We start from the raw sequence: 12,591 nt of genomic DNA, 5'->3' as shown, positions 1-12,591 counted from the left end.
CAGGATCTTAGACATACTGAGGTCCTGCCCCCCCCCCACCGTCACCCATCCATCCAGAACCTTTTAAAGACTGTAATATAACTCTGTGCGTTTCTCTGCACTGATAATCACTTAGGAAATAATATGCTGCAGCAAATAGATTAATATTCGACACAAATTCCCACAGAAGAAGAAGAAGAAGAAGAAGAAGAGTAACACATTTGGCCAATTTTGACTTCAATGTATTGAACTTATTTCCTTGCTAAAACTAATTCATTGACTTTATAAAAACCGTCATTAATATATGGTAAATCAATAATTCATTAGTTAAGTAATTTAACTGTTAGGAAACAATGACATGCTTCATGAATCAATTGCAAAGATTAAAACATCAGTTGCAACTCATCCAGATAATGTTTATAAATGAACTACACAGACATTTACCAACTTCCTCATAAACAATTGGCAATAAAAAGTTTATTAAGCATTTATATCTATTAACTAAAATGTTTATTAACATACATTGGCAATTTTTTATTATATATAATTGTTTATTTTAATGATAAGACAAGATATTATGTATGTATATATGTGTATATATATGTGTGCATAAATCTTGATAAAGATATCTAGACCCAGAAAAAATAAATACGGAGGACATGTCCTCAGTGGTAGCTGCGGCCCTGGTTGGAAGTATTACTCGACCCGCTGTTAACCACTGAACAATGTAATAAACTGCATATCTTGTTGATGATTTCAAGAAAAAAAAAATAAAAAAAAATAACAAGACAGAAATGATGGAGCACGTGTTCGCCCAGCTACAACTAAAAGTGTCCACCTTGAACACGAGATGGACACCTTGGTGAGGCATCAATTTGATTTGATCTTTTTTTTAAATTTTGTTTAATTCTATTTTTTTGTTTTTATGTGTAGTCACTGCAGGTATAAATGTAGTGTGTTATTTCATCTATATGGCAACTGAAGCTCAATCTCAAGGTGATTTATTTTATGTTATTTACTTTTAATGTAAATCAATGGCGATAAAATAAAAAAAAACAAACAAAAAAAAAAGAGGTCATGATTAAAACAAGTATGTTACTCTGTGTGGAGAGTGGTGGGGACACGAGGGTCAGACGAATGAGATATGATGTAAATATATACAATATGATGAATAACGTCATATAAAATTATCTTTAAGGCAGTGCAATGTGGGATCACAAGATGTCAGAGTCGATAATTGGAGCAGGGGAACAAATTGCATTACAGCAGTGCAAAATTAATTTAATCCAACTTTTTTTGGCGCGAGCTGTTCGGAACAAATTGCGCTTTCAAAGTTGCCCTATGCAACGTTGTTTTTTACGGGCCTGTAAACAGAGACAGAACTCTTGGTACAAGATTAGCCAGCATTAGTTTTCGATGTATTTCAAGACCACATGGTGACGTTTGTATTTGTGAACACTGGAGCAAAACAGGCTTGTATTTGAAGTTATTGTGGGTTGGGAAAAATAAAAAAGCTGCAGTTCAGGAAAATAGCAATATGTCAACAAAACTCTCCCTAAAAACCTTTTCAAAATAAATGGGGGACCAATCAGCATTTTCAAACAGTGGAGGGGAGACACCTCAGGATTGCAGCAGTTCCTCCATCTGCAGCAGCTGCAACCATCAAACGCTGCTTTCACTTTAATGCATCATTAATTTCACAGGGAGGGAACCATATGCAATAATGAGCACAGCACAGAGCGTGACTTCAGTAACAAGGCAGGACTGCAGGGTTGTGTAAATATTGGAACAGCCTTTATTTGTGTAGCATTTTTTAGAATAAAGTGCTTCACAGGATCAATACTTGTGCTCTTAGTTAACAATCGTCCACCGCAGCACAACGGGGTGTTTTCATGTGAAGCCCCTCGAGTAAAAATGCAGCAATAAGTTCTTTCTTTTAGTCCGGTGCCATGTTGTTAAAGATGTTAGATATCAGAGCGGCTTAGGAAAGAACAGCGTAAAAGATTTATAATGACATTTGGAATGACGTCATCACTTTAGCTGGTCCTTTTTGATGTGGAGATAAATTGTGGTGATGTATTTTTGGATTTTAGTGTTGTTTAGTTTTTTATGATGAATGCCTGGTGTTTCTTTGTGTTTCCTTTGTCTTGTAACATCTTGGGACCATGTTGGGAATAAACACACTCTATCCTTTGGATTTATTTAGATGTTTACTTGACTGGAACTGTGTCCGGCCTCTTAGCTATACCGGAGTTAAGCTAATTTACATGTGTAGTCCCTGGTAAGGATATGGACAAGAGGCTCTGTCAAGAAAACAACATTTCATTTCATACAGTTATAGACAATATATTTAATAACTACACAACAACATCAGCAAACTCAACAACTACAATAAGATTTCAAAAATTAAATGAAGCGATCATGGGTACAACATCAGGATGATTTCATCTCATATTATAATTTTTTTGTCTTTATCTGTCTAATGAAAACATAGACAAAAACAATCATCCGTCACTTTATCAATTACATGAGGAGAGACAAAACACAGGACGATGCAGTAACATAAAAAAGAAAAAGATCCAACCAAGATGAAGACAAAGAAGTTCTTAGTAAAGATTTGTTGCAACTTTTCAAATGACTGAAAATGTAAATACAAAATAATAAGTAAAGATCTGAAAACCTCAAGGCTGCATGCAGTATTACCACATCCATAGAGGGACTTACAGTGTCCCTTTATTGCCAAATACCTCTGGTTCTGCTGAACTTATTGTGTCTTTTTCCTTTTGTACCACTTAGATATCGAGTGATGAGAACCAGAGGTCTGTTAGTAAGGTCTGATCAACTTTACAGGAGAGAAAAAAACTGAAAAATAACACTGTTGTGCAGACTTTGGCACTAATTCAATCTTTAATATTCAAACTCCATAAACACTTGGGTGAGGATATACTTAATAAACAGTATTTTAGCAGTTGTGGAGAACAAAGACATTTGTGATGTACGCAAGTGCACTTCAGTTCCGATTGTTTTGTTTTAGGTATTTTGGTTTTGGATCAATAACTGGATATATTTAACATTTGCCCTTTTGGCAGTAGAGATAGCAAATACAGAACATTTATTTGACATATATATAACTCATATTTTACTCTTATGCCCCTGGTTCCAACCACTAAATACAATATTCCTGTAATACTCTTTAATAATCAGATTTTTACAAGCTGGGTACCTAAAACCTCTGTAATCCCACAGCTGAATTTAAATACGTTTTGGTATTCTAATAAAAAGGAGACAACAACAGAAGATTTGTTAACGTGATTGCGACTTTTTAAATGTTATTTTTGTGAATTGACGCATCTTTAAAATGTCACAAAAAGATGCTCAAACGTGAGCAAGCGCTGGTCTGTCTGTATGTTTAGCACCGTCTACTGCAGCTCCAAGTGACGGCCGGGTTAATAACAAGTCCAAACACAAACGGGTTTAATTCATCACGAGTGGCTGCATAAAACAATAATATTACTGGTATTATTTACATATTTTCCTGCAGGCTGGTGAGGGCACATCCTCCTCTCTGTCCGGTTTGCCACTCACATGTTGTCAGCATGAAAAACACCAGAAAGAAAACCTGACACTGTTGATTAAGACGTCCACTACACAGAGATGAAATACAACCCTGGTCACATCCCCCTCTTACTCTTTCTCTCCGTCACTTTCTCCTCCACTTCTGCTCCTTCTCTCTCCATTCTTTCTCTTCCTTTAACCAGAACCGTTCCTCTTTTTGATCTCCTTCTTTTTTCTCTCTCCTTGCTATCGCTGGAGGTGCTGAAAGACCTGGGCAGCAGTAATAGTCTCTTCATAGTTTGCTTTCAACCCCAATCGCCTGCAGTCATCTCTCTCTCTCTCTCTCCCCTCTCGCTGCTCTGCCAGGGGAAACATCCAAAATAGGTCATAGGGAGCCATCTTGGCCGTGTTATGAATTCTCCTCATAATTGTTTGTGTCATCATGTAGATTTTTCAATAGACACTGCTTCCCTCCTCTTCAGAGTGCTTACCCTCGACTCTACATTTCCAAACAAATATTCGCCCTGATTCAAAGCCGAGCGCGCTCAGCACGGAAGACGCTGCCGAGCACGCTCAGCCCCGACTGTTTATCATACAGGGGCTCCTACAGTATATATATCCACCTCTGGTGTGCATTGACTGCGACACGCAAAGCTGATTAAACCCACTGGGTTAAATTAGACATGCCTGCTCCGCCTCATTCTGGGAAATGTGGGCAAACTGGGTCATGACATGGCCCGGTGCCTGATGGGAGACTTAACCCCACTCAGTGTCCTCAAGTGGAGCAAAATAATTCAATTTCAAGGGAACAGCTCAGCAAAAACTGACCATTTCGTCATTTTCTCCTCACCCCCTTTGCTGACTGAAAGTCAGGTGAAGTGTCGGACACAAAACATTTCTGGAGCTTCACAGCAAAACAGCATTGCAGAATTTTCCTAAACAACTGAGGGAGATGGGGACTTGTTTTAAAATGGGTAGCAGCATCCGCTTGGTAATGTCGCATTTTTTCAGGCTTCTTCTCTGTTGATTAGTGGCTGTACTATCACCTGGGATTGTGACCTGTACTTTCCCCAGTAAACACACCAACCTCTTCGACTGTTGCAGTCCCTCCTGACCGGCCGGCTGCTGCTCTTCTTGGGTTATACTCCTACTCCAGAGTCGCTCTTCACTGCCGTGTCTCTTGGCTAAAGGCTAAAGTCTGAAGGGTGGGCTACTCCTCCACTCCGTGAGATACCCCCCCCCAAAAAACACAAAATGACTCCATGCAGCACGTCTGGCGTAATCCAAGTCTCCAGAAGCCCCTAGATCGCACATTCATTTGAAAAGGCATTACTAATACAGTGCCATGGTGGTTTTGTTGCCAAGTGTGTCTCTTGGCAACCTGTTAGCCATGTTCACTGTGAGATTAAATGAGCTATGGGCTGAAATCAGTTAGTACACAGACATTGTGTTTTACAGGAAGAAGGGAGGCACAGATTTTGTAATGAACATTTGAAGACATTGATTTTTGAAGTTTTTTTTTTTTTTTAAACACATTGTTAATTAGGTGTAGAGCATGGCCATGGATGTGATGTTAAATGGTTAAATGTCTTGGATTTTGAAGAAAAACAGACGTATTTAGGTGGCTGATATCAATAACGGTGAGTACGACTTGAATTGGATTTGGATCCGAAATTTCAATTTGCACAATGTGGATTTAAATATGTTTTCATAGAAGTGGAATCTATTTTCACCCGCTAACATCTGAGGAGAGAAACCTGTAATTACCACCAGTGTGCAGCTAAGATAATGGATATTCTAACGGTTTTAACATATCTTTCATAGTTTGAGAAGTATATCCAAATGGATATGACGGATTTTGGTTCAGATCCAGACATGTGGGGAGAGAAAACCACAGTTACCCTCAGCAGCTTTTTTTCCAAACTTTGTAAATGATAGTTATGAGTGGTTTAAATATAGAGTTTGATATTGGATCAGGCTTTTGATTGGATTAAAGGAGACTGTTGGGCTGTTCCTTCAGGTTGATTTAAGCTAAATTTTTGTTTTCTTTCTACAAATCAGGCTCTGAATCTGAGATGATTCATCTTCAGCTACGACTTGAGTCTAAAGACGAGTCAGTTTATTTCTTTGTAAGTTGGAAGCTTTACCAGATCATTTACTTTTACTGCTGTCACTTCACAACAGTTTTAGTTTCCAGTTATCTCTCACTTTCTGTCCGGACACAGAAAATTCTCCACCACATCAGAAGCTGCTTTCTTCTCTTCTTCCATATTTTATCCCTGTTGATAAGTGGTCGTCGTCTCCACGAACGTCTGCTCTCTGGTCTCTCTGGTCATCTGCCTGTCAAAGCTCCACAAACCGTCGTCTAACTGCAGCAATTCCGCCCGTCCTCAGCCAATAAAGATAAGAGCAGGACGGCTGGAATGTGGAGCCGAGAGGTGGCAGAGACGTAAACTGACATAAAGTCCGACACTTTCTGCAACAACCTTTAAAACTGTTTTTGTTTATCTGATCATTTGGACACTGGGTTTAATGATCAGGAACTTTTTTACGTAAATTTAATGTCAGCTGTTTAGACACGGCACTAATTCAAACTGTCCGTGACAGTTTTTTTTACACTCGCTGGTAGTTTGACAGCTCTTTGGAAAAAAAATGCGTTCTGCTTTTACTTTTCAGCAGCAGCAGTAATTTGTTTGGTGAAAATAAAATTGTAACTTAAATGTCATCAGCAGGAAATGAAAGAGAAAAAAGAGGTCACAGTGTTTAAATCACAGGTGTTTTTGTTTTTTTTTTTTACACTGAAATCTATAGTAATAGTAGCCTATAGTACTGTGATTCTGCAAAGCAAATTACAAAAAAAAGTTGTTCAGAAAATCGCAGTAATCAAGTCACCACAGTAAAAATCATAATGATAATAACTATGCAGAGTATTAAAATCAGTAGTAACTGATGATATACTGTAGAAAAAGTGCAGAGTAGCATTCAGTGAAAGGGGGACGAGTCAAGATTAAACAAAAAATCTGTTAATATTAAGAGTACAAAATGTCAGAGGGCAAAAGGTGACGTCCGCATATCGCTTATTTTTTCTATTGCATAAAATCAGAAAGATATTCAATTTCTATTAAACTGAGAGAAGACTGCTGTTGCTCGATGTCGATTTACTTAAATTGCTTTAATTAATACAAAGATCACGACTGAGTCAAGATCACGATCGGTGATACGCAGGAAAAAAAATCATGGAACAATGACAGCATAAAAACTTTTCCCCATGAACGGCTCTGTGGTCAATTTAGCAATAATAGGTGATATTCACCATGTGGTTACACTTCCAAAATAAAGCTTGCTGACCCTAAGTTCAGATACTATGATTAACACTTAACACAGGTTTAAGAAAAGACTCTGGGTCAAAATAACTACTACTACTTACATAAAGCATCTTAAGTGACGTAATGGCCAAAGTCCAGTGTGACTCATCAGTACGCCCCCACCACGCTTCAAGAAGTGATGCTAGAGGGGTAACTACAGCCTCAAACTTAAGCTTGATTTATGCTTCCTGCATTGAATCTATGCCGTACCTACGGCGCAGGCTGTCCGTAGCTGCATGCTCTTCGCCGTAGCCTTACTGCACGTCAGTTAAAAGGTAATTCGGCATCTACAAGCCTCTGTCGATGTTGATCCTGTCTTTATTCTTACACTGGTCAGAAATATCTAACCCAGCCTCCCCCCTCCACACACACACACACACACACACACACACACACACACACACACACAGTTGGGTCCTGGTCTCTGGACCACCGGCAGGCCGGGCTCTAATGATTTCACAGCAGCAGATTTAACAGAGGGTGGCTGCTCTGTGTCAGACGAGCCCAGAGGCTTTAGAGCGGCTGACAGTCAAAACATCGACATAAAGGTTTGACCCTGAGAAATCCAGAGGTGGAGACGGTTCAGGGACCCACTTCTCTAAAAGCATTTTAACACGAGAGGCTGCAACACTCCACTCAGTGTTTCACAGAGTGAGTAATAAGTGTTAAAACGCTGAAAGGGAAGAACTTCCATAAGTTAGGGTCGGACTTGTTGTTGATGTATCTGTTTTGCTATTCTTTTACCATCCAAGCTCCTCATTTTCATCTTAATTTATCTTAACCATGCCATAGAAATGTTTTTTTTTGCTTTGACGAATTATTACAAAGTGAATGTTACTTCCACAATGTAGCTGTCACAGAATTATGACACCGTCAGAGTTTAGGTCGGTTCCGTGTAAACGTATGCTGTCTGCCACCGGCACGAAGTCTCCCAGGAAAACGCAGGCAGCCTGGCACCATTTCTATCTGCCTTCACGTCTCTATAAAAGTCTAAATGAACGACTACAGTCATGTTTCTTTTTCCTGTGTCCCGGGATAATCAATACATTGCAACACGGCAGTAGCTGCCACTGAGGGCACTGATGTCCTCTGTGGCTCTTTCTGGAAATGTGGGTATTTTAGAAACCTGGAGGGAGTTTGCATACACTGAGGGGTGTTTTACAGAATGATTCTGGCGTTTTTTTCGACACAATGCATTAAATCTGACGAGATTTAGCTCAGTAGATAAACAAATAAGGGAACATTTCCCCATCTTGATATTCTTGCTGGCATGAGCAGAGTTGGTGTGTTTAGGTCTTTGTCTGAATAATGATAATAAAAAACACTGTTTTATCTGTGAATGCATTGTCACAATGATATAAGCATTTTTTTCTGTTGTTTGGAGAAGACATGACTTTTTGCAGGGCAGAGACATGTCGGGGAATAAAATGTACAAACAAATAAAACTAGACAATTAACGGAATAAATACTAACAATAATAATGATAATTTAAAAAAATATCCAAATATTTGAAGAAGTGAGACTTAATTTATGGTTTCTGGCCACATTGTTCAGGAGGATGGTGGCATCAGTATTTGTAAAATCCAGTCCACAGCCCTGACTGCAAGACAATAATCTGATAATACATCACAATATCTTTCTGACTGGAGTCAGTTCCACAGAATCTGACACTAACTGAGATTTTATGTCTAATAAAGGGCAGAGAGTTTTATAACTCGACTGCAACTTGTCAACGTCCACATAATAAAATGATAAAATGTTTAAAGTAAGGATACAGCTGAAGTTTACACCATGAGGTGTCATGAAGTCGAGACTGGTGAGTCAAATTGTCAGGCAAATATTGATGTGTGGCACCAGTTGATTGGTAATCGAGGGGCAAAAGAAAGTGAAATGATATATTGCCGTATTGATATTTTGTCCCACCTGAAGATGGTGGTAGTTTCTACTTTGATGAGAACAGGAGCAATCCAATTTTAATAATTATTAATATTTTCTACAGTTGGAACTCAAGGCAGATTGTCTTTGATCTTTGGATAAATGCGTGCATCACATTTGTTCGTTAATATGAACGTTTGCAGTGAAGATGTAGTTTTAACTCTTTCACCCGTTTTGTCAACTAGTGTGTTGAAGAAGTGAGCAGAACGTTGTTTAACATACAGAGAATCCAGACTATACAGCTGTGACGTGTGGTACCAACTCCTGCTGTGCAACCAAACGCTCTTTAATCCCAGGAAGCAGAATTTTAAATTCTAGTAGAGATACTAAAGCTCGCAAAGATACCATATGTGGGACTGAGGGAAACAAATCATTGAGAATATGATCTAATATCACATTTGTTCAGATGTAAACACGGTGCTGTGAGTTGAAATGCTGTCTGCAGTGTAAATATCATATTGTTATTTGTTTTTCTCTTACAATTTTGAAATAAAGTGGATTAAATTAAGGACACTGAGTGGAAAGTTAAGATATTATCACCAGTTTAGCGTCCTTGCACACATTAATATAATAAAGTGTGCTTCCTAAATGTTGGTCAACTTATCAATCCTTTAATTATGTAATATGAAAAAGAGGAAATTCATCTGTGTGAAGGTTTTTTTTTTTTGTATAGAAACACTCTGGAGGTCATTGTGCTCGGTAACATAATTGCCCCACCGGCTCTTAATGGCGGAGGCAGCTAGTTAAAGTCCCTGCTTGTCCATTCATACTCGGCTCTCTCTCCACCTCGCTCTCCTGCTCATTAAAACGGTGAATGGGCCACAGATGTGGAGTCGCCCCCATTAGTTTTACCTGGAAGGAGCATTGGGAGAGGTGCAGTTAGGAAGCGGAGTTAAACACCAGGGCGAGGGCTTCGTTTCCCCGCCGGGGCCACCCAGGATTCAAAATGTTTTCACTGCCCGGTGCTGTGAGGAGACGTGTCCGTCCACTGACTGATGTTACCTGCTACAGGTAGAGAGAGACAGGAAGCCCAGGGTGTCCTCAAAGACAGGAGGAAGGCAAATCTGCTTTGCTCTGTTTCAATCTCTGGCTGACAAACAGAGCATATTACACCTGGTTCTGCTCACAGGATCAATATGAAGACCATCCTCTCAAGTCTTAATCTCCAGCAAAGGTTAACATTGTTTTAACAGAGTTTTGGAAACAGAGACGCAAACCCTTAAATTATTGGATGATGACAATGTAAATCTTTCCTCGAAGTTTCTTCACTGTAAGGTAGAGGAGGGTGGCCCTCTGGCCACGTGCCTTGCTCAGTCTCTGGGTCAGTATCTAATGGTTTGGGCCACCGTTTAACAATTAAAATAAATCTTAATGCAACGTCATTAAATGTTTTGGGCCGTGGTGTGCTCTCCACTTTCTGGCAACAGTTTGAAGAAGACCCTTTCCTGTTTGAACATGTTTTGACAAGCGTAAGTCTGTAAAGTTCAACTCAATATTCGCAATGATGAGCAGATTTTATTTTGCATGCAAACAGTCTTCATGACAACAAAATAAATCAGTAATTTTTTTTTTGCTGCTTTATTAAAACGTAGTGTTTTCGGTATGTGATGTATATGATCTATATTTATTGATGTACACTAACTAATTATAAATAAATAACTAAAATGATTATCAGGGGCCTTGGCGTTTTTTGGGGGCGAGTCTGAGCAGCCGGACAGACGAGCGAGTTTAGCAGCTAAAGAGCCGGATGATTTTTCTACGATGCTGATGAACACCGGACCTTCATTTGCAGGCATGACTGTGTTCTGATGCATGATGCAAAATTAATTAATGAAGGTTTAGCATTTGCAAGCACTGTCACGTAATCTGGTCTTTAACCATAAAATCAGAGAGGGTTACAGTGACGTGTCGCTGTCCCGAGTGCAGCAGAAGCAGCAGTTTGTCTCCGCTGTGTTCCCTCCTATCTGTAAAGGCCCTAAAATAGCCCCTCAGCTCAGGCCTCATGATGGTGTCGGATCAGCCTGTGGAATGCAGCGACAAGCTCTCAGACTCAGATTGGATGCTTATCACGGCTACGTGAGCTCTGATTGGATGCTTATCATAACCATATCCTGTTGTTGGCTGATGGAATGACCTTTACACTATCAGCGTGGGATGCCATCGCAGGGCGAGGCGGCAGCGAGCGGACTTTCCCCTGGTACTTTTTCACACCTTTAGGCTCCTTCTGTGGGCCTGTGAGCCACAAAGATAATGTATTAGTGAGTTACAGGCTCTGTAGCTGAGAGGAGACACCTTTTAAGGAAAATGTAGGTTAAATTATAATTGGGGAAGTTCTGATATTTGTGGGTTCAGACTACTTACTGTGTATGTGTGCCGCTGCCAGAAATGTGGAGTATTGGCTGACTGAAAATGTAACCTGTGTTTAGTTTAATTTATAAAAAAACTGAGAGAAGTTAAATAGCTACCCTAGTCGACAACATAAAATGTATTAATTTCACAGTAATGGCTTTAGATTGTTTTTAATTCTGCCCATGTGACCATCAATAAGGCAGATTTTATTTCTCAGTGGAAAATGCAATATTTTAAGACGTGTTCCTGTAAAAATAGAAAATGTTGCGTTCTCTGGAGAAAAATGACCCGATCCTTGTATAGATTGGTTCCTGATGAACCTCGCTTTCATTGTGGTGATCTTTCTGCCACCGGGCTGGATTTTTCCTGGTAAAACGAAGGACAAATTACGGCACAAAGAAATCCTGTCTGCAATTGCATAACCAAAACAGAAAGAGGCATTTTTCAGTGGAACGACTGACATAACTGTGTAAAAGAAAAAATAACAACAAAGGAGACTGATAGGAACCGAGGTAAAACAAGAGAGAACGGACAGGCATTCACTGGATGGTGAGCGATCCGGTGTTGTGTCAAAGTCTGTTCCCCCGTTGACACGTGTTTCCTCTTCCCACCGGGACTTGAGACGCCTCAAAACCGGCATTCAGTAAGTAACAAAACCTACCGACCTGCTTACTCATGAACAACTTGTTTTTTATAGGACTGAGATCAGGGTTTCTAGATCAAACTGAGATTCTTGTGCTTGCTTTTTGCTTTGGATAGTAGCCAGGCTGCTAACGGTAGCCATGTTTTTAACAGCGGCGCCAACAGCAACACCACGCGAAAATGTTAGGTTATAAATATTCATTTCCCAAAAGAAATATTAACAAATCAAATGTATCTGATAATAAATTTTCCACTGAGAATGAAAGAAATGTCCAAATTTTATTTTATTTATTAATTAAGTGACATGAACCAGCTCGGTCACCACAATTAAATTCCAGCATCATCATCATTTCTACAGTAACTTTCACATTACATGTATATGAGCTGTGGAGGGGTTGACGATGGCGTGACAGCTAAACGAGAAGGCGTTTCAACATTAGCACACGAGAAACTTACTGGATATTTCTAATGAGATGTCGGGGTTGTTTTCCAGCCATGCTTATAGCGACGAAACCAGGTTTATTAAGCCAAAACATGAAACCTCAGATGAGTCTGAACTTTACTTTTCTGCATCATCAGGTAGAATTTTCTATTTCTCCTTTGTCACAGCGCTGTGCTTTTGTTCAGGTTAGGTTAAGGCACACAAACTACTCGGTTAGGGTTAGGAAAATATCACGTTTCAGCTTAAAATACTTGTTTTGGTTGCTGCAAACACGGCTGGAGATGTCCTGAGGTCTCCCTAAAAACATCCAATGATGTCACTCTT

At 39.5% G+C, this 12,591-nt stretch overlaps 1 protein-coding gene across 1 annotated transcript in view; it reads right to left on the bottom strand.

Annotated features, from left to right (window-relative positions):
• Nucleotides 1-2,860: 2,860 nt before the first annotated feature.
• Nucleotides 2,861-12,591, bottom strand: part of LOC115593610 (histone H4) — a 68,000-nt gene continuing 58,269 nt past the window's right edge. The window contains exon 4 of the mRNA XM_030437198.1: nt 2,861-3,893. The gene's annotated coding sequence lies outside the window, so the exon portion shown is untranslated. The remainder of the gene's footprint in view (nt 3,894-12,591) is intronic.

The sequence above is a fragment of the Sparus aurata genome, chromosome 13, assembly GCF_900880675.1.
Source record: "Sparus aurata chromosome 13, fSpaAur1.1, whole genome shotgun sequence".
Taxonomy (NCBI): Eukaryota; Metazoa; Chordata; class Actinopteri; order Spariformes; family Sparidae; genus Sparus; species Sparus aurata.
This window is presented reverse-complemented; position numbering and strand designations above follow the sequence as displayed.